At 43.1% G+C, this 19,858-nt stretch overlaps 1 protein-coding gene across 1 annotated transcript in view; it reads right to left on the bottom strand.

Annotated features, from left to right (window-relative positions):
- The window catches only part of LOC138534995 (dimethylaniline monooxygenase [N-oxide-forming] 2-like), a 584,153-nt gene that overhangs the window by 78,468 nt on the left and 485,827 nt on the right, over nucleotides 1–19,858 (bottom strand). The gene's annotated exons all lie outside the window — the stretch shown is intronic.

Genomic DNA, 19,858 nt, shown 5'->3' with positions numbered 1-19,858 from the left:
GAGCCACTGTATACAATGATGTCTGAGTACCTGTTTTGCTGATGGGACCCAGGAGGGTGGGCTATCAAGAGAAGAGCCCAGAGGTTGGACATTTTGAGCACTTCTCATATCAGGTTGTGTGGAGGTGATCTGAAAGCTGCTATGAGAGTTGCTTCTGTTCTCTCAGCAACACATGGGTTGGATAGAATTCTAAGGAAAGACATGGGACAGGTCTCCCCTGAGGAATGGAGCGGGTGTGGGAAGGAACTTGAAACTTAAACGGTTGGGAGAGGAGGTAAGAGAGACAGCAGGGATAAGAAAACAATGCTCCCTGGGGGTGGTGGCCCCAAGCCCCCCCCCAGGGTTCTAGTAACTCCAGGAGCTGGGTCACGTATCTTAGAAGTGGCCCAGCATTATTCGTGAACCCCAGGCACCGACGGAGCCTGCACCCTTGTCGGCCAGTCTGGAGGCCAGAACTGGCGGACCCAGAAGTCTGAAAGTCCGAGTCCATGGGTGGGGTGTGGCCAGGGAAAGATCAGTTAAATCCAGCCCTGAGCCGCATTTGTGGGGGAGCCTGGGACTAGGAGGTGCAGCCAAAAGAAGCAGAGCGGTGCCAGCCCACTCAAAGTCAGGGCGGGCCAGGGATGAGGGCACGGACTGGGTGAAAGTGCGCTGGCCAGCCTCGTGCCAGGGTGGAGGGCAGCGAGAAGAAAAGTGCCAGGTCATATTCTTGCAGTGGCCTGGGTGAAGATCCCAAGCACAGCGCATCCATCTGCACAGGAGTGCAGAGAGGAATAGTATGGTCCTCCCCCCTGCACCGCATCGGGCACCACGTTGAATCAAGTACTGACCCGCGCCAGTGTACTGTGGTGACAGCTGGGGTACCCCGCATGGGGCACGGCCAGGATGGAGGCAGCACCTGGGGTAGGCAAGCTCCTCTGGAGCAGCAGGGTGGAGCAGGTACTTCCCATAAAGGAATAATCGCATTCAAAGGTGCAAAGAAGAGCAGCAAAGGGCCATTGGGTGTGGCTGACTGCAGCAACCACATCCTTAGACATGACGTAAATATATATAAATATCTATATTTATCTATTTATTTGTTCCTATATTTGTACCTGAAAGCTCGATTCAGCAGCACAGTCATCTTGTTTCAAATTATGACTGTCACAGTTTTAATTTTGTTGTTGTGTGCCTGTAAGTCTTGAAAGTATTTTTTAGGATGACATTACTTTGCATTCACATACTTGGAGTTTTCATTCAGGAGGGTAATGACGCTACATATGTACTCTTTTTGCTTAACATAGCATTTATATATTTGTCAGGCTGGATCACAATGTGATTTGTGCATTTTTCATGCCATTGCTGTGAAATAAACACTTATTTTTATCAACTGAAAGGAGAGGAATTGTGGTCGAATGTCTAGAGGGCAGACAGGGTTTTAATCCAGTCTTCAGCAGCACTTACATACAATGTGAGATCTTGCAGAGATAATGTTCTCACTGTGCTGTATGTGGCAACTTTGGGATACTAGGTACTGGCTTTGTGTAATGGGCAGGGAGGGAGGAAATTAAGAAACTGTTAAACGTCTTTTCAGGCTGGACTACCCCTCAGATTTTCCCTGTTTTTACGCACTTCTGAGCTACTTTTATCACATTAGAATTGCCACTGCTTGTACCCTTAAACCTTTTAAACAGTGATAGTCCTAGGTGTCAGCTGCAGTCCCCCTTAGATTTTTTTGGACGCTGGGCTCACCAGTATATTGCACTTGCACTTCATGACGTTAACTGTTGTATCTGTTGCTCTTGTCAGATGCCAGATGGCCAGCTAATTCTACTTCACCTTTTCTCTTTCCAGGTCACATTTTTTATTTATTATTTCCTTTTTATTTATATCCTTGCGGTACCACCCGTCGTTACCTGGGTCTGTAGCTGACATGCACGTGGGGTCTGCTAAAGCCTTGTGTATGTTTTATTGTGTCATAACATCCTATTTTTTAAAGATTGCAAAGTTGGCAATCTCCCGAAATCGCTTATACTGATAGCATAGGGCCGGACCCTGCTCCATCCCAGTGCAGTGTGAATGGGTGGGGTTGGTCAAATTTCACTATCGCCAGTTTGTTTGTTTATTCATTTATATTGCGCTCCCAACCCGGAGGATATGCACTTTCTTGGTTACACACAGAGTTAGTACAGTAAAGAATTACATAATATCAGATTTACAGAAGCAAACAGAGGCAAGCGGGAATGCACAATAATATACCATGGAGAACAGTTCAGGGTTGCTAAGGTCTAGGAGGATGGTAGTTACAGTGCAGTGCACCCCAGTGCACCCCAGACTTGTATTGCAACCACGGGCCAAAATGTCAGCCCACCAACTGTTGTGGGGCTGGAATCAACAATTGCAAAACGACAATCTCCCGAAATCACCTACACTGATAGCACAGGGCCGAACCCTGCTCTGTTCAGGTCAATAGGGTGGGGTTGCTCAAATTTCACTATCGCCAGTACAACGTGGACTGGTATGCTGGCCATGGGCCAACATTTCAGTCCACCGACTGTTATGGTGCTGGAGCCAATCGCAAACATGCAAACACACGTTGACAAATATATATATATATATAGATGTGAAGTGGTTAAGCAAAGGTAACCATACACATTGGTGCAAAACAAACCAACCAAAAATACAAAAACACAATTTCTCAGACAATGCGACATAGTAAAATCAATGAACAAGAGCAAACACAGAATAATCTGAATAAAGTACAATTTGTAATATAGAGCATAATAGTATAATCTCGTACGACTTGCAAGAATGTTACAAAAACAAAGGGGAAACAAAGAGGAAACTTAAAACCATCAGAGTTATCTAAACCCGATCATATTCAGAGGACACAAGCATTTGGGAACTGCTATTGTCAGAGCTGTTTCATTTCCGTTTGATGAGCTCATCCAGAACTCTTGTGTGCACAGCCGTAACTCATTATGAGTGACTCTTCCAAAAGATAATTGGCCACATTACAAGTTTACTGGTCTGGAAGCAACAGTGCCAGTAAGCTTACTGGCACCGTTGTTTCCAGACCGGCACTACGAGTTCTGAGGGCAGGTGCTGTCCCGCTCGACAGGTCAGACCTGGCGGGTGGGACGGCACCCGCCCGCAGACTTTGACGGAAGCACCGGCACTGTTGTGCACAGTGCTAGTTCTTCCGTCCTGGGGAGTTATGAATGCCGCTGCTTGATTTACCGGACCGCCGGGGCTGTAATGCCCCTGTTATTCCGGCAAGTCAGGCAGCAGTAAATGATCACAAGTCCGGTGTCAGCCTGCCGGTTTTACCGGCACGGCTACTGCCAAACTTCTAATGAGGCACAATATTTGCAAATTCTGAAGAGCAGAACTTTCAATGAATAAATGGTGTAGAGTTGGAATGGAGTTTTCATTGTTGTACAGAGTACAGTAGCTGGGCATTGTGGTAGATTTAAAACGAATGTATTGAATTTGCCCAGTAGGCATTAGATTTAATCTAAATTGCAGGAATTGACCCCTCCAATATGAATAGGGGAATTTTTCCAAATATCGGGCTGGACTCCCACTGGCTTATCTACAATAGAGATACTATTATTTATTTATTGGATATTTGTAAGGCGCCTGTACAACAAATGGTGTTTCAAGATGCCACAAGACAAAAAGGGGGAGGGGGGACAAAGGAGTAAGATATCAATAACAGTCCAACTAGTCCTTGTGACATTTGGATCGGGCAAGTGCAGTAATGCAGTAACAAGAAATGCGAGGGAGGGGGGGGGTTTGCCGGCAAAATGTGAAGTGCTAGGGTGGGAAGTGAAGTGCAGGGTAAAGAGGAGAGAGTGCAAGTGAAGGGGGAAGAAGGCCACAGGGGCTAGGCGGGTGCTAAGGGGCGGCCAGGTGGGCAAGTGGTAGGTATTGCATGGGGTGCCATGGGTGAGGGTCCACATGCTAATTGTGAGGAGAGAGATCTATCCCCCACTCTCTGCTTAGAGAAGCATCTGCTCTAGCTGGGAGGTATTTAGGGAGAGAGAGTTGGATGTAGCTTGGACCCTGGCCCCAGAAAGAGTTGTGGATGACGCAGAGGGTCTTGAACTTGATACTAGCTGCAACTGAGAGCCAGTGGAGAGATTCAAGGGCTGGGGAGATGTGATCCCTGGGCTTGAGGCCAAGGATAATCTCACAGTACTTCTCAGGATTAGTTGAAGGGGGCGAAGGGAGGATAAAGGAAGATTGAGGAAGAGGCTGCTGTAGTAGTCCAGTTTAGAGAGGACCAGAGCTCTGGAGACATTGAGTTTCTGGGGGAAGGTGAGGAAAGGGAGAATGCCTCCAAGGAGGTGAAGCTGAGAGTGGGCCTTCTTGGCAAGGTCCACGATGTGAGGAGAGAGGGAGAGAGGAGTCAAAGGTGACACCAAGGAATTTCGCCTCACAAGAGGGAGAGGGGAGGGAACCCATCGAGGGCAGACAGAGGATAGGAGCGAAGGAGGGAGCTGGGGTCCTAATGACAAGTAGTTCAGTCTTACTGGCATTAAGGCAGAGATCATTGGCAACACACAATGCCTGAATAGCCGACAGACAGCCAGGGATGAGAGAGGAGGAAGAGGGGGCAGTAGAGGGAAGCTTGAAGGAGAGCTGCATGTCGTCTGCATAACACTGGAAGAAGTGAGGGGAGAAGGTGGAGATCAGGTGTGCCAGAGGAGCAAGGTAGATGTGGAAGAGCCACGGCAAGAGGATAGTGCCTTGAGGGATGCCGCAGGTGGAGAGTGTGATAGGGGAGAGAAAAGGGCCCAGTTGAACCTGGGAAGGTTGGTCAGAGAAGAATGAGGTCAACCAGTCTAATGCCAGGCCCATGATGGCAAGGGTATCACAAAGCCGATTTATCAGAGTGGCATGATTGACCATGTCGAAGGCAGAGGAAAGATACAGAAGGATAAGAATGGATGGAGAGTTGGAATCGAGATTTGAGAGCAAGTCTTCAAATGTGTTCAGTAGAGCAGTTTCTGTGCCCCTGGCTGCTCTGAAGACAGACTGGTGGTTGTGGAGACAACTAACAGATTCAGTGTGTTGGATCAGTTGGGAGATGACCAGCTTCTCCAAGGAGTTTGCCCAGGAGCGGGGTAACAGAGATAGGGCGGGAGTTAGCCAGGCAGGAGGGGTCGGCAGAGGGCTTTTTGAGGAGAGGATGAACAAAAGAGTGATTCCTGGAATAGCGCCTTTTTGGTTTTACTCGGGTTCTCACACAACATACCAGCCATTTGTTCAATGCTGTAAAGAATGGACTCACTCAGGTTTGAAAATGTTTTCATATGGCCTATATCATTGTTCTGTATACTCTCCTTTATGTCAGTGTAAAGAGAGTCAGTCAAGGGATTCAATATATTCCTGTAAAAGGAGAGTTTCTTCCAGTCGAACTACCCCTTTACAGATATTAGGCTCAACTCCTATATTAGAACAGGGATCCAATGAGATTTGGGGAGAGTTAGTGTTTTTATCCACATGACAGACTCAATACCATCCCAAACGACATGTCTGGAGACATGGGAATCGTCTTGGCCATAGAGCAAAGAGGGGATCACTTTTACTCTATAAAAGCCAATAAGTGAGAGCTATGGGACTCTGCAGTATTTATTGAATACTGTCTTTATTTGGACTTCCAGGTGATTTGTCTTACCTTTAAATCTCATATCATAGAGGGAAAAATTTGGAGAAGCAACTAGATTTAAACCTAGGTAAGATACATTATCAGCCAGAACTAGGGAAACATTATCGATCTTATAGCTGTATACATATAGTTTTCTTGGATTTCTAGCGTTCTAAGTTTAAAATGCTTGCTCAAGTTAATCATAAACTCTTTGGAAGCAGCATATCCAACATTAGCATCAAGAAGACACTGTAGACCCAGTTGGGTTAGTGCCAAAAGGATAACGTCATCAGTGTAGGTCAGCCAATAGATCATTGTATTTTTGGTTTCACAAAAATAACAGTTGCCAATGTGTCTCAGAGATCAACAAGGCAGAGATTAAACAGGCAAGGGGCGAGAACACATCCCTGCTGAAGACCTCTGTGTGTTAGAAAACTATTAGTTAGACAACTCTACCTATTCATCTTCACCTGCAGGTAAGTGTCCTCATGCAAATTAACCAGAATGGCCAATAAGGAGTCTGGGATGTTCCATGGTTTTAGCTTCGACCAGAGTAAAGCTCTGTTAACTCTGTCAAAGACTTGAGAAAAGTCAACAGATGGCACATAAATGGGAAGACCGTCCTTAGACAAAGCATTTTCCTGGAGACAACTCATGATAAAGCTGTAGGGTCCCCACCCTTTCTGAACCCAATTTGATAGTTACTTAGACTCCCACTCGAGCAGGCCCACTGTTCTCAATCCCTCCGGATGAAAGAGGCAAAGATTTTACTCTCTGCATCTATGAGTGTTATAGGGCGGTAGTGCAGTGGGTTTACACGATCGCCCTTCTTATATCTCGGTATGATGTACCAACATTTTCAGGTTTTGGGGTAGATTTAGTGATTCATATATTTTCAGAGTATTAGTAGTCCAGTCACCCAGAGAGCTGGAATACTTTTGAAATATGATTACTGAGCCCATTAGAATATGGGGCTCTTGAGTTGGAAGATTTTCAGATCCGACTTTCAATGTCCTCAAAGTCAAATTTTGAGGTCCATGGTAATTGAGCCTGTGGGACAACCCTATTCCAATCTGCAAAGGCCCAGAACATTTGACTTCCAGACTTCCTCAGCCTTAGGATTGCACTGAGGATTCTCTTTACTAGAAGACATTGCGTTAATTATATCCCAAAAATTAAGAGAATATTTTGTAGTGACATTGAGCAACATAAGCTCACCATCCTTCTGTAATAGAAGATGACGGTATGTTTTATAGCAATTTTGTAGTATTGGCGCAAATGTTTCACTTTCTTATTCCGTTGGTCTTCTGGGAGCATTAGTTTATATAAATGTCGTAAACTTTGCCTTTAACTGGATTTGTTAGTTTGTACTGTTGGGTCAAAGCGATGTAAATTTTGTCTATGAGTTTTAGTTGTTCGTCTTTTAGAATGGTCATTGTTAGACATACATCTTAAAAAACTATCAGACATTACAGCAGAGAGTTTCATCACAATTGATGTATTCTCAAATGTTTTTCTCATCCATATGTTAAAAGCTCATGCATCAAGGATCCTCTTTGCAATCTTATTCCTGCCCAAATTAGTAGACAGTTTTATTAGCTGTTTTGCCTGTTCGTATTATGTCTCAAGTCTGAGAGTAGCACTTAAGATATTGTGATCACTGGCATCCATAACCAGTATGGTGAGGACATCGCATTTATCAAACAATGATGGCAACAGAATCAGATAGTCTATTCATGTGGACAGTTTTCCATTTTTCCAAGTATGTCTCCCAGGTATATCACCCATAATATTACCATTCGCAATAAGCAGATTCCAATCGTCAAACGCGTCTCTCCATTTTTTCCCATACTTAAGTGTATTGGGACAACCTACCGGGAAAGATTGGTCAGAGACAGGGCCCTGCAGTGAGTTAAAGTCACTACCTATTATCATATATTAAACTTCCTTGCTTCCCATGAAGCTTTCCATGACATTGGAGAACAGAATTAAAAACTCATCTAGCACTGAAGATGTAAATTAACTATCAAAATTGGATTTGTAGTAGGGTCTCCCATTAAAATTAATATAACTTTTAAAAGCCCATTGTGTATATTTGAAAAAGCCTTGTGTTACAATAGGACTTCAGGTTTGATGGCTACAAGGAGGACGCCATATGGCCGACCACCAAGAGATGACGTTGCAAATTGCTGAATCACTACATACCCGTCCATAGCTAATGGGGTCTGGGACCAGACCACCTGTAGTAATATAATGGTACGAGTGTTAAGGACCTTTCCCGCTCCTTTATTATTTAAAAAGCTATTAAAACCCCTTACATTCCAAGAGAGTCATGTCCATTTTTCCACAACTTGCTTTTTGTTAAAGACCCTTGCCCCTGTCGTCCAATCTTCTAAAGTCTTTCGCTATGTTCTGGGCTAACCATGACCAGTCTTCTTGATTATTTACAGCGAGTCTGGGGGCACCAAACAATTCTACTGATCACACTGTAGTTTTTTCCCCCCTGAAGTTTAATTTGTAATGATTCACCATTATATCCATTTTCGACCAAGGGGCAAAATGATTAATTATTTCCTGTATCTGTGATCTTTCCTCATAATAAGGGGACAGGTCATATCCCATTTGTCGAATTGTTTCTGCTTCCGCTTGAAGCATATTCATGACAATCTTTGGTGAAACGGTTAATTGTGCTATAACTGTTCTGACCTAATCAATGAAATAGATAAGGTCTATAACTTTGGAGGTTATTCGGTGAAGGACTTCATGGAATAGATTCAATACGTTTGCACGATTTAAAATAACAGTATTATCTATCTGTATGTACAACAAATTCCAATATAAGTTGTTGTGGGGAGTACTTTTTGTTATCATTGCTGAGGTCATTTTCTATTGCTTTGAGGTTACCAAGATGCCGATTTTGCGTTGAAGTTGGAATTAAATGGCCGGAACAGAAGATATTAGGCAGTGGGCTATGGCCTTTGCTGCTGTTTGGGACTCCGTTTCTCTTTATACTCTACAGACACTCCATTAAGCAATGTAGGAAGCATTGTTAGATTAAATCAGCCTCAGATGATAATAGACAAAGGTTTTTTCTGATGTATGAGATTCCACTCAAAGGACAGACATTCCAGGCTATTTCTCTTTGCACTGGACAGATGCTCCATTGGACAATATAGATGGCACCGTTGGATTGAGTTGAGTAATGTCCGTGGGAGGGACTTCAGACCCACCCAGATCAATTGGAGAATCACCAGAGTACCAAGGTAAAGATAATTTAAAGTTCACCATACCAGACTTAACAGAAGTTATTTGATGAGAGCACGCAGAGTTTTCACTCTGTGCTGGCCCTTGAGCCTTAGAGACGGCTTCTTCTGTGGTGTGGAGGTTCCTCAGAAAAGTTCTTGAGTTTTTCCTATTTTTCCTTCCATTCTTTAACTCCCTATTAGTCTTTTAGACTGTATTACTGGGATTTCAATGGAATTTTTAATTGGCAAAATCTCGTTCACATCCTTTGTAGCAAGAAGTATGAGAGCTTGACTTGAGGGTTGAATTCTTTGCCAAACCTTAGTGACATCTCTAATGTCCTTGTCAGTGATAACATTAGAACTCCTTGATGTGGCAGGGACCATTTCCAACTTGAATTTTATTTCACTTAATGTCAAGATGTTAGTTCTAACTTAACGTTGTTGTACAGTGAAACAAAGGAGCTTAATACAATATTGAGGGATTGAGATGAATGGTGAGGACAGCTTTACATTGTTGTCCAACTCCTGCAGAGTATGGTGTAACTTAGGAGGAGAGACCGAGCTAACTGATGCAAGCTTGTCTATCTCCCCAGCCGAGCGATTTTCAAGGGCTGAAGCTGACAGCGAGAAAAACAACCTTGGACCTTCTTCAACTGACCTGCCAAGTCACATGAAGAATTAGAATTGGAGTACGGGGGGTGAGTTATAACTATACTTACCTGCCTCCACACTCCTCTTTAAATGTTTGATAACTTTTATTAAAAGTTTCTAATACTTTGGCATTGCCATTGCTTGTTCACACAAGCACTCCAAAAGTTGGGAACATATTTATTAGTTAGATTAACTTGTCCCCTGACACTTGGAACTGTTCACTGGACGGCAGAGACCCCACCTTCATTTTTTTCCAGCTTCATAAACTGTGTGGAACTTTGCTGAACATTTGGGCACAAGGCCACACACATTTTAGGGATGGACTCCTGAAGTTAGGGGTTATTCCCCGTGGACTTCTAAAGCTAATAATCATCTGTACCTTTCTTTTCAGGGGTTTGCTATGTGTTTTGCCCTACACCAGTAATTGGATATATGTATCTAATTTTAGTGTTTTGTGATAGTATTACCTGTTTGAAGTCATTTCTCACTGTGTTATTTTGGCCATAAGTAAAGAAGTATGTTTATACCTGTTTGTCTAAGTGTGTTCCTTGACTGCCCCACTCTGTGTGCTCATTGTGGACCCTTTACAAGTTCACCACCTCTTGAGACTTATCCTAGACCACTCGCCTTGATACATTGAACTGGTTTGGCTACAGCTCTGAGAGTTGTCGCTGTCACAGTATAGGTTGGCCTTTTATACATCTGTCCACCAGGCCAGAGTATAGAAAATCATTCCTAACAGGGGCCTTAGGGCATGCCAACAAATGGAGCTTCATGGGACGAGGCACCAGCCAGCAGAATAGAAATTGGGCTTGCATCTTTAAATAAAGCCTGTATTTCTGCAATTGATTGAATTGCACGTCTTCCCAAGATGCTGCTACCAGATAAGGCATAATCCCTTGATGTTTTTCTCTCTTTTTATGTCTCTCTCTGTCTCTATCTCTATCTCTCTTTCTATCTGTGTCACTATATCCCTTGCCTCTGTTCTTTAGTCTAATGTGTTCTACTAGGGAGTGATGTGCATATAAATTACAATATAATATGGTTTTCCTTTACAGAATTCCCTCAAGAGTTGTCCCTGTGCCAAAGGAGGATATTGATAGCACAATTTAGCTCATTAGCATTACACATGGTATGTACGTTGCTGCTAAACTCTCTTTTTCTCTTCCTCCCCGCTCTCTGTAGCTCTCCCTTACTGTCTATCTCTGTCACACTGTCTCTTTATCTCTCTTTTTTCTCTTATGCTTAATTTTCCTAACAGAAGCCTCACATTTTGACAGTCCATAACTAGAGAAGGAGGCCCTATAATACACCATTGAGTGAGAGGGACACTCAGCCAGGAAGGCAACAGCCTTCTCGAGGGCAAATAACAATCTGAGGATACAGAACTGCTGAGTTGACCAAGCAACATATTTGCTGACTCGTACCTTACACCCAGAAACTCAGGATACACCATACGTTTACTGTTGATTATCACTGGAAGCTTTTCCATCTTCTTCCTCTATAGGATGAACCCACTCAGTACAATTTTGGACATGCTGGTGGAGAGTGAGCAGGGTGTCAGTACTTACCTTTGAACTTGAATTTGCTGAGGAGCACTACGGGAGTGACATTTGACTGTGTACGGAAGCCTGTACCAGACCTGATACCATGCCAGAAACAAATTATTGACCCACCAACTCCCCTCACCCACACATGACACACTGCAGTCTCATCCCCACACCATCACTTTAGCACCAGTGAACACCACCATTTTATCAACTGTGCTGCCATATGCCTGCTGCCACCTACACGTTTTATTTTGTTGTGGGGCAGTAGGAGGATGATGTTGGTGTGGAGTCTGTACAAGCTCTGTCATGCCTGACAACACTTAGCCTGATCCTGCATTCTCCTCAAGCAGACTCACCCAGTTACCGTCTTCTCCTCATCCTTGTTCATGTACAGTGCGGTTGGTACTCTTGTTCATAGGAGAATTGCCTAACATTTCGGTGCTGGACTGCCCCAGGGCAGGACAAAGACTGATCTGTTTTGGATATTTCTCCTCTGTGAAAGATAGTGAGCTAAAGAATCTGGGTAAGTCTCTCATAATAAGGACTAATGTCTGGCAGACGGACTCCCAGGACCCCCCCTTGTTAATATTCATGTACAGACCACCCACTCCTTGCCCCATTGACAACCCTTTGAAACCAAGACATACAGCTTCCTGTTTGTTGCCCCAAATGCCACACACCCCTGGTCCCACCCCGGGGCTCCAAGGATGAATAATCTATTTACCCTTTTACAAGATTTCAAACTAAAAATCATTCCATAAGAGAAGGGCGAGTTATTATTAATATATATAAGCACTGCCTGGAGGATATCTGCATACTGTTTGGTCACTTTTCAGTGATGATTCAAGCAAATGACCGTTGATGAATTGGACAAAAAGGCAGGCCTTCCTTTTCTTCTGAGGATCACAATTGTGACGTTTGTGCACACAAAGGTCAAGGTTTTACCACACCAAGCTATTATAATAATTTCGCATTTATATGGCACTACGAACCCTCAGGTATCTGAGCGCTGCTTATTACCCACGGTGTGTGGTGCTCATTTATCAACTTCGGAAAGATGAAAGGCTGAGTTTGGCACTGCCGGGATTTGAACCTGCATCAGCAGGCTCTGCACAGATGTCAAAGGGAGCGCTCTACTCGCTGTGCTATGGTGAATATGGGTTCAGATGTGAACAAGGACATCTTCAAAAACTGCTTCGTCTGTATCCAGACCTTCATGTGGGCTACCCACTTTTCACACTGTCCTGGTTTGTGCCAAAACATGATGCACAAGGGCTGGGACACCAAAGCAGTTACAATAAAATATGTTCAAAATAAAATAAAGGAACACTGTCCTAATTACCACCCAAATGTAAGACATAGGTGGGATGCACAGGCGGTGAGAAAAGCCCAGGTAGTCAGAATAGATGATGGCTCTAATAAAGGAAATGAACACTGTCCTTGTTACAATCTATTGGGTATTATTGTGGATTTAAAGATGTATGTTGCTAAGGAACTCTCTGGTGTAATGCACCCTATTGAACAATCACACCCCGAAGTTCTGGCACAAGATACAGGCCATATTTGAACGTATACACTATACTTTATTTCAGTAAAATATGAAAGTCAAAGTAGGCACCCTAACTTTATGCTTCGGAAGTAATCACAATAACTTACAGTGCCAGGCAGCTTGTCTGCAAAAATATGAGTATACCTGCCTGTTGAATCTCACTACGTTCACACACATGCATAATTATATGAATCAAACACCACTGTATATAGACATATTTCTAAATAGTACAATGCAATGTACAATTCCTTACATGCTGCTTACTGGCTAATATAGGTTAAGTTTTTACTGCATATGTATCACGTTGCATTTATTTTCTCCACTAGCGATGACAAGTATCGGTATAGAGAAAGATTAAACAGAAAATTACATTGGACATTTCTGAGAATTGCTAGATATTACCCATTAGTAAGGTGTTCCTATGTGCAACGTGGTGTGGTTGGTTTGTACCATATGCATGTAAATGAAAAACAATTATTGGCATATGCATACACATGTACAGAACTGTGTTGACGGAAACTGTGCTCTCAATGTATAATGCCGAGAATATTGATTTATCTACACAACCTAGGTACCTTGTTTTGTGATTTTCTTTTCAGATTAGAATGATCTACTAAAGGGTGCTTCGCTGTGATGAGCGGGTTTTGGATATTAAGTTACGGTTGCATCCTCCACTACGGAAAGAGAAGTGGTTCAACTAAACTCCCTTTCATCCCAATGTCTTCAAGATGGGGTGTTGCTTGGGGGTTGGGCCCACTTTCCCCAATCTTTGGAAACCCTGACTTCGAACCAGGCATACATATTAAGAGTTATGAGAGTTGGGAAAGGGGGGACATGAGGGAATTAAGTCAGTGCTACGAAGCTGGTAAGCTACGGATGTTTGTTGAGTGCAAGGCACAATTTAACTTAAGCAAGAAAGAAAGATTCAGGTACATATAGCTGCGTCACTGAGTATCACATCCAGTAGTAACGTATAACGCAACAGGGTCCTTACGTGCGCTTGAACTCACCTATCTTGCTGGCCTGGCTAGAGCTAAGGTATCCTCCCTATAAAAGCTTTTGGGTCGCTCAGGAGCACCTACTCTCCCTACATGTTAAAATGGGAGCAAGACTTGAGTCAGCAAATTGGAGAGAACTTCTGGAAATGGATTTGGGACAGGAATCACTGTGCAACTAGATGCACTACTGATGGGGAATGCTTACTGAAGGTTTGCTACAGGTGATACCTACACACCCGACAGGATAACAAAATTAATCCATCCTACCCCAGAGTGTGCTGGAGAGGATGCAACAAAACTGGTATGTTGTTCCACACGTGGTGGGACTGCGTTAGAGCCCAATACTTTGGAAGGAGGTGCCCTCCCATATCTAACCAATCACTGGCATTCATCTTCACCTGGATCCACTGATTGTGCTTCTGGGGGACATGGTGGATGAGGTCTACCCGGTTACAGGTCACATGGTAAACCTGGTCACTCACCTCCTGGTTGCAGCTAAGATCACAATAAAAAGAAATTGGAAGGCCCAACTGGGTCTGTGCGTTCAAATGTGGTGGAGAAAAATTAGGGAGATTTTGACAGCTCAAAAAATCGCTGTTCTTTCACTGGGAATGTATGCAAAATATTTAGGGGGTAATTCATGGATTATTTGTGCCGAAAAAAGAAATTTGTGCGCCATTCTGCCCGCAAATCCCCGTTTGTTAAACAGGGATTTGCGGGCAGAATGGCGCACAAATCCAATTTTTTTCAGCGCTAATAATCCATGAATTACCCCCTTAATGTATGGCTGCGGTTTATTGAATACACAGAGAATGCTCCTTTATACAAACCTAACATGTATACATATTATTCACTGTTATGAATGTTAAGTTGGATCGTGGGAAAGATGTAACGCGCGGAGAGGAGGTGCCATGTGGAGTGGAACATGCGCTGCTACTGCTTGAGAATAGGGGAATTGCTCGGGCTAATTGAATAAACTGTCCAGAACATGTGGTATTTGGTTATAATACAATTGTTTGCTAGTATTTATCATGCAAGTATACTTAGTGTCTATGTAGTTCCGCTCTGTCTCTCCATCATACAAATGATGGAAAATGGGGCGTGATGTAAATTAAAAGCGTTAAACCCTTACTCAAGGCTTTTAAGCCTTCCATTCACGTTACGCCCTCCCCAAGCACGAGCTCCTTAGTGAATCGAGGGTGCCTTACCAATCCACAGGTCGAAATGCTGCATTTTAAAGCACATTTTTAGAAGGAACTGGAGAGAAAAACATCCATAGTTTTTAATAGCAGAGCCTTGAACTACTTATGAAGCTTTCTACTTTAGGACTGATGACAACGGTAACAGAATTTGGCTGTGGATTCCTGATAATGCTCATAATCGCTGACGTACAGATAATGTTAATCTCCATCAACGGTGACACTGAAGACAATCTCATTTAGGATGTTCATTTGGGAAATTAAAACTGTAGACATCTCTGCAATGCAACATGTTGTTCGTTCCTTGTTTGCAAAATAATTAAGGGCACAGTTGCTCTCTTTGCTCCAAGTGCTCAATGTATGGGTGTATGTGTGTATGTGCAGTTTATGAGCAGTGTGCAGGCATGTGGGCAGCTTGGGTGTTGTGGTAAACCAGAAGATGGATTCAGATGATTAGAGGTCATTTTCAAGGAGTTTTATTAACATAAAAGAATCAACATTCCTAACTAGCCTTATTTCTATGAGGGAATTACCCTACCTAGTAAAACAAAACACTAAGGATGCACTTTAAAGTACAACATAAAGTTGTTCGGTCAAAATCCCATTCAACTAACTGGCCCTACCACTTTAGAAGAAACATCAAACTACAAGGGAAAGGGGAGGCTTAGTACAATAGCCTCAGCAGAGCATCGGCTGTGCACAATTTATACTTGGTTTGTTCTTGGTATCAAAGTTCCCTTTTCACATCAGGTAGGCAAAATACGGGTGTGACAAAATATAACAGAGGTGAGATACAAAGTAGCAAACCTATATTGGTAAATACTGTAGGAGGCAAAATGTTAATGTGCATGATGTTATTTGTCTCCACAGGATCCTAAAAGTGTTGGTAGATGAACTTTAGGGTTCATGTTGTGCAAAGAGTGTTCTACGGAGATAAGGTCATAGCTCACACCCTTGACTGCTTCTGGTGTGTGGTTCTTCTTTTCGTAAATGCTGGCATATACAGTTTGAAAGGTTTGCAGGAAAGTACCTTTTCCAATTGATTAACTGAAGAGTGAATGAAAGAGGGGCAAGCTCAGGTATTTGTGTTGTGTTTTTGTAGATGTTTGGTATGTACATATCTGTTGGTACTCTTGATGGGTTACTAGCATTGAATACGGTTTTGAATTTATGTTTGGAGAATGAGTGGGAGGCCGTAGGAATCATTGTGGGTGCTTTGTTGGTGCTGGTTTTGTTCTGTGGTTGGGTGTTAGATGTTCTTGAATTTGTTTGACGTGTCTTTGAAGTGGGTGGTGATTGAGTCACAGGGTTCTTGTGATGGGGTCAGTGTAGTTTAATGGGCTGATGGGTCTTTGAATTTCTTCATGATTTTAATCATTTCCTTCTCATCACAGAGTAGTGTTGCCTGTATCCTGGCAATTTGTCCTCCAGATCTGCATCATTCTTCTGTTCTTTCTTGAGGTTGCTGGTATACTATCTAGCTTGATTTAATTTAGCATATTTGAAGGTGTTCTTTGGAGCATATTAAAGGCTTTGGAAATAATTCATTCATGGAGGGAGTTAAGTTTGTCATTTGGGGCTCTGGGTAGTCAAGTGAGGTGGGATGAAAATGCAATGCTTCGAAGTCTGTGTGTACCTTGTGCAGCATGTTGTTAGAACATGGTCTGATAGTTGCTTTGGATAAGGATGTAGTATGGGTGAGAATTCATTTATTGTTTTTTTTTATGACGCGCCGAATACCATCCCTGAGTTTGGTTTCTAAGCGTGGATCCGGGGTTTGAGCCTCTGTTGCTCTGTGTGGTTTTTGCTTCCAAGACAATCGCGTTGCCCCTGTTCTATCCTCCATTCACATTGGTGAATATAATAGTGTGGTTGCCACCACAAGGTAAAGTGATGGGCTACAACTATTTTGATTTTCTTGTTGCCGAAAACTCACCCAGAGCATGTCCGATGGATGGCTGTGGTCTCTCGCTTTAATTTCTTTAAGTACTGGGCATCCAGGGTTGCTTATAGGGTTTTGGTAGCCGTGTTTTCTTTTTCCTCTAACCGAAGGTTGATACCTTGAATGAGGAGCTGGCAATCAAGTAAATCAAGTATGAGGTTAGTTACTGCATTCCTTATGTTGCTTGCAAATGAAGGATTGCATGAGTTCTACCAGCAGATTAAAAAAATAATACTTGTTGACGTGTATAGCATGGTGCAATAAAATAAGTGGCATTTGCAGTCCAGGATGTTGTGCAAGGGTGATTGATAACTTTGAGTCTCCGTCTACAAGTGCAATTCTTACTCCTCTTTGTGAGTGTGGTTGACAAATTAAAATCATAGTGGGATGGGGTAGCACATCTTCGATGCTACGTTTAAATATGGAGTTGGCAATGAAGATGCAGTTAGTTCTGTGGTTGTTTCTTTGCTCCTCTCTTGACTTGTTAAGTCGCTGGGTTGATTTTGAGTGTGCCATGTGGGTTTAATTCATCCTTGAATAGATTGAAATTGTTTCCTGTAGGTTTGAGAGCAGTGTTGGTTTCTTTGGATCCTTAGATGTAGGTCTTCTGGGGTTTGGCTGTTTTGTTCCTTTCTGAGATGAGGGGTTTGATGAATATTAAAAAAAAAGGTATAACTTTCATCTCTCTCTTTTCACAGTTCTTGATTAAATTCGTTTGTTTGATCAATATGGGTGTGCTACAACTCCTGATTGTCACTGGTACCTCTCAATGTCCCGGGAGGATAGCTCAGCGGCAACGTGCTTGCCTTGGAAGCAAGACAACACGGATCGATCCCGCCTCTGCGCTGTGTATTAAGCACGTTAAAAATAACCCATCATATCATAATGTATTATGAGATGAATAATGAATATAGAGAAATAGAACAAGGGTAGACAGGTCAAGTGGAGAATAGCTAAATGAGCAAAATGGAACACCCATTTGAAGGTAACAATAAACACTAAAGTTTAATAAATTAGAACACGCTTAAAACAAGTATTAAATCAGCAATAGTGTGACTCTAATCACAAATCAAACAATTTCATAATGTTCACACTGCATATCATAGGAAAACAATAACAACAAGGCCTATTAGGGAACAATAATTACAGAGGTAAGTAAAAAAAATGGGCGCAGTGGTAAATCACTGTGTACAATTCTCGACAACTTTACAGATATTTCCAATCTAAAAACTCTGATGATTTCCAGAGTCATAAAGTCTCATGAGATGAATGCATGAGTCTGGCAGACGGATTATGGTTATCACGACTGGTGCTTCTTGTATGTTGGCTAGTCGGAATGTCGTTTAATATCTCTGGTACTATGCGCAGGTTAGAGTAGTACGTACTGTCGGAGCGGAATAGGTTATAGCGGGTGAGTGCATCTGTCTGCGTTTTAAGACTGTGCATTTGCACAGTGTTAGGGCGCATGTTCAGTGTGAGGATTATTTTGCAATGTCAGTTTATGTGCAGTGAATCGATCTATGCAGAGTGTAAGGGTGAAGTGTGAGCATTAATCTGCAATGTGAGTAGTATGTGCTGTGTGGCATTATGTACTGTCAATAGGTGTATACACAGTATAATGTTATGTGCAGTTTAAGGATGTATGGAAAAGGTGTGAGTATATGGATTTTATTTGTATACCCACAAAAGGCACACACACACACACTTTCACACACAGCAAACAGTGTTAGGGTATATGTAAAGTGTAAAGGTGCATGTGCAGTGTGCAAGAACACCTCCATACTCAAAACAACATGGTATGATTAACTGCTCATTGATTGCAAGAATTGGCAAATGCGTCACTAGCTGGGCATGTGATCACCATATGTAAGGTAAAGCCCCCACCTGTGCAGTATCTTCCAAATACATCTGTAAATTATCTAATAATGCCACTATATTCTCGGCATAGTCACTATACAGAAGGTATGCAATTTGTGATGAATACAGGGAATGTGTCCCTTCTCCCCAAAGGGGAGCTGCCCCCTGAGAGACTAGGGAGGTGATCCTGCTATACACATCCCTCACTAGGGGTTTGGGCAAGCAGGGTCTAACTGGGAGTGCCTCCCCTTTAGGGGACAAGGACTCCCAGTTGAAGAACGTTATAACATTTCAATTAGCCCCAATGTCTCACATAATGTCTGCATGCATGAGAGCAGATGATGGTATTAGTGTAATAGGGCACGCACACATGCTTGGTTTGGTTGCTGTCCTCTCCTTAAAGAAGATGCCCCAGGACCAATGAGATGGTGTCCCTCAATTTAGAGATCAACATATAAGGGACAAAGCCCTTACCTGGAAAGAGAGTGGAGCTGACATGAATCCAGCCAACCCGAAGGAAGCCACGCAGACACGACATTGCTGCTGCCACACAGAGCCGATACAGCCTGGAGGCAAGACCACAACAGCTACATGGTGGGCAGAGAATCTGCTCAACGCTGTCAAGCCCATGTGTGTCAGGACACTGCAGCCCCAAAGTCTCTGCCGGTGGGAGACCAAACTACGACCAAGGTAAGATACAGTTATGCTGAAGAGAAAGCAGCCATGCAGAAGGTAGATGCAGAGAAGGCAGCCACAGAGAATTCAGCTGCAACAGGATGGAAGGAGCCAGTGTCCAGAGCAGGACAGTGCCTCAACAGATGGAACAACCACCTCCCCCGCAGAAGAAGACATCAGAACAACAGGTAGACGATATACAATAAGGAGAGTGCGGGGGCAGGTGAGTTGCGCAGCACAATGCAAGAGACTGAACAACAAAGCCATTCAAGTATCTTACGGGCCACAGGGCCTAACGAAGAAGATAAAATAAACCCCAACAAAGGTGTTCAAGAATCCAAAACAGAAAAGTAAGATTACTAGAAACCGGGAGATAAAGGAATCCCTAAAAGAGGGTGAACGAGAAATCTACACCCTAAAAGGGAAAAGAGTGAAGATGAGAAAAGGTCCCGAAAAGTGTTTATGTGAAAAACGCAGTCTTCCTGACAAAGACACAAGCCAGAGAGGCAAAAGCCTGGATCGGACAAAGCCACAGTTGGTGGTGAGAGAACCAGAAT

This window comes from Ambystoma mexicanum, chromosome 1q, assembly GCF_040938575.1.
Source record: "Ambystoma mexicanum isolate Mex_15411 chromosome 1q, UKY_AmexF1_1, whole genome shotgun sequence".
NCBI lineage: Eukaryota > Metazoa > Chordata > Amphibia > Caudata > Ambystomatidae > Ambystoma > Ambystoma mexicanum.
This window is presented reverse-complemented; position numbering and strand designations above follow the sequence as displayed.